Source organism: Tachyglossus aculeatus, chromosome 21, assembly GCF_015852505.1.
Source record: "Tachyglossus aculeatus isolate mTacAcu1 chromosome 21, mTacAcu1.pri, whole genome shotgun sequence".
Lineage (NCBI taxonomy): Eukaryota > Metazoa > Chordata > Mammalia > Monotremata > Tachyglossidae > Tachyglossus > Tachyglossus aculeatus.
The window spans coordinates 8,097,888-8,101,336 of NC_052086.1; positions in this window are offsets into that span (position 1 = coordinate 8,097,888).

Sequence of the window (3,449 nt, forward strand, 5' to 3'; positions counted from 1 at the left end):
CTTGTGACTCCCAGGCCCGTGCCCTAACCCTATGCAGCAGACAAATGGCAGCAAGCCTTGTGACTCCCTGGCCCGTGCCCTAACCCTATGCAGCAGACATATGGCAGCAAGCCTTGCAACTCCCTGGCCCGTGCCCTAACCCTATGCAGCAGACAAATGGCAGCAAGCCTTGTGACTCCCAGGCCCGTGCCCTAACCCCATGCAGCAGACATATGGCAGCAAGCCTTGCAACTCCCAGGCCCGTGCCCTAACCCTATGCAGCAGACAAATGGCAGCAAGCCTTGCGACTCCCAGGCCCATGCCCTAACCCTATGCAGCAGACAAATGGCAGCAAACCTTGCGACTCCCAGGCCCGTGACCTAACCCCATGCAGCAGACATATGGCAGCAAGCCTTGCGACTCCCTGGCCCGTGCCCTAACCCTATGCAGCAGACAAATGGCAGCAAACCTTCTGACTCCCTGGCCCATGCCCTAACCCTATGCAGCAGACAAATGGCAGCAAACCTTCTGACTCCCAGGCCAGTGCCCTAACCCTATGCAGCAGACAAATGGCAGCAAACCTTGTGACTCCCAGGCCCGTGCCCTAACCCTATGCAGCAGACAAATGGCAGCAAGCCTTGTGACTCCCAGGCCCGTGCCCTAACCCCGTGCAGCAGACATATGGCAGCAAGCCTTGCGACTCCCTGGCCCGTGCCCTAACCCTATGCAGCAGACAAATGGCAGCAAGCCTTGTGACTCCCAGGCCCGTGCCCTAACCCCATGCGGCAGACATATGGCAGCAAGCCTTGCGACTCCCTGGCCCGTGCCCTAACCCTATGCAGCAGACAAATGGCAGCAAGCCTTGTGACTCCCAGGCCCGTGCCCTAACCCTATGCAGCAGACAAATGGCAGCAAACCTTGTGACTCCCAGGCCCGTGACCTAACCCCATGCAGCAGACATATGGCAGCAAGCCTTGCGACTCCCTGGCCCGTGCCCTAACCCTATGCAGCAGACAAATGGCAGCAAACCTTCTGACTCCCTGGCCCATGCCCTAACCCTATGCAGCAGACAAATGGCAGCAAACCTTCTGACTCCCTGGCCCATGCCCTCACCCCATGCAGCAGACAAATGGCAGCAAGCCTTGTGACTCCCAGGCCCGTGCCCTAACCCTATGCAGCAGACAAATGGCAGCAAGCCCTGTGACTCCCTGGCCCGTGCCCTAACCCTATGCAGCAGACAAATGGCAGCAAACCTTCTGACTCCCTGGCCCGTGACCTAACCCCATGCAGCAGACATATGGCAGCAAGCCTTGCGACTCCCTGGCCCGTGCCCTAACCCTATGCAGCAGACAAATGGCAGCAAACCTTCTGACTCCCTGGCCCATGCCCTAACCCTATGCAGCAGACAAACAGCAGCAAATCTTCTGACTCCCAGGCCCATGCCCTAACCCTATGCAGCAGACAAATGGCAGCAAGCCCTGTGACTCCCTGGCCCGTGCCCTAACGCTATGCAGCAGACAAATGGCAGCAAGCCTTGTGACTCTCAGGCCCATGCCCTAACCCTATGCAGCAGACAAATGGCAGCAAACCTTCTGACTCCCTGGCCCATGCCCTAACCCTATGCTGCAGACAAATGGCAGCAAACCTTGTGACTCCCAGGCCCATGCCCTAACCCTATGCAGCAGACAAATGGCAGCAAACCTTGTGACTCCCTGGCCCGTGCCCTAACCCTTTGCAGCAGACAAATGGCAGCAAGCCTTGTGACTCCCAGGCCCGTGCTCTATCCCTATGCAGCAGACAAATGGCAGCAAACCTTCTGACTCCCAGGCCTGTGCCCTAGCCCCATGCAGCAAATGGCAGCAAGCCTTGTGACTCCCAGGCCCGTGCCCTAACCCTATGCAGCAGACAAATGGAAGGAAGCCTTGAGACTTCCAGGCCCGTGCCCTAACCCTATGCAGCAGACATATGGCAGCAAACCTTCAGACTCCCAGGCCCATGCCCTAACCCTATGCAGCAGACAAATGGCAGCAAACCTTCTGACTCCCTGGCCCGTGCCCTAGCCCTATGCAGCAGACAAATGGCAGCAAACCTTCTGACTCCCAGGCCTGTGCCCTAGCCCCATGCTGCAAATGGCAGCAAGCCTTGTGACTCCCAGGCCCGTGCCCTAGCCCCATGCAGCAGACAAATGGCAGCAAACCTTGTGACTCCCAGGCCCGTGCCCTAACCCTATGCAGCAGACAAATGGCAGTAAACCTTGTGACTCCCAGGCCCGTGCTCTATCCCTATGCCATACTGCTTATCTATCGATGGTTATCGATTGATCTCTGGTATGTACTGAGCGCTCGCTTGCTTTGTGGAGAGCCCCGTACAAAACGCTCGGGAGGGTCCACTCCAACAGAGTTGGTAGATGTGACCCCTGCCTACAAGGAGTTTAGAGGAGGAGTTGGGCATTAAAAACAGATTATTGGATTGGTTTCCTCACACCCCACAGACAAACGTTTGAAGTCAATGCCTGCCGATGACAAAGTAAGAAATCATCTTTAGGAGACGTGAAGATGGAGCCATCTAGTCTCGGCTTGCTACCGCTTCAGCAGAACCCTTTCATTTTGGCCTCACGATGGCTTCTGCTTAGTTACTCGGTTTGATGAAGAAAAATTGGATCTCGCACCTGCAGTATTGGGGAACATCCAGTTCCTCCATTTTACTCGCTTTTGGCCCACTATACATCCGCCATACACCCCCTGGCCTGGAATGCCCCCCCTCTGCCCATCCGCCAAGCTAGCTCTCGTCCTCCCTTCAAGGCCCTACTGAGAGCTCACCTCCTCCAGGAGGCCTTCCCAGACTGAGCCCCTTCCTTCCTCTCCCCCTCCCCATCCCCCTCACCTTACCTCCTTCCCTTCCCCACAGCACCTGTATATATGTATATATGTTTGTACATATTTATTACTGTATTTATTTATTTATTTTACTTGTACATATCTATTCTATTTATTTTACTTTGTTAATATGTTTGGTTTTGTTCTCTGTCTTCCCCTTTTAGACTGTGAGCCCACTGTTGGGTAGGGACCGTCTCTATATGGTGCCAACTTGTACTTCCCAAGCGCTTAGTACAGTGCTCTGCACACAGTAAGCGCTCAATAAATACGATTGATTGATTGATTGATTCTCTGGGCCTCGGTTACCTCCTCTGTAAAATGGGAATTGAGACGATGAACCCCACGTGGGACAGGGACTGCGCCCAACCCGATTTGCTTGTATCCACCCCAGCGCTTAGTACGGTGCCTGGCACATAGTAAGCGTTTAACAAATACCATCAATACTATTATTACTCTTAGAATAAAATCTCTGCCCTGCCATTGCACAAAACCACTCCTAACGCTTAGTCCAGATCTCTGTGCACATTAAGCGCTCAATAAACACCACTGACTAATATTCACGACTTTACAATGAAGTATAAAAACATCACCACA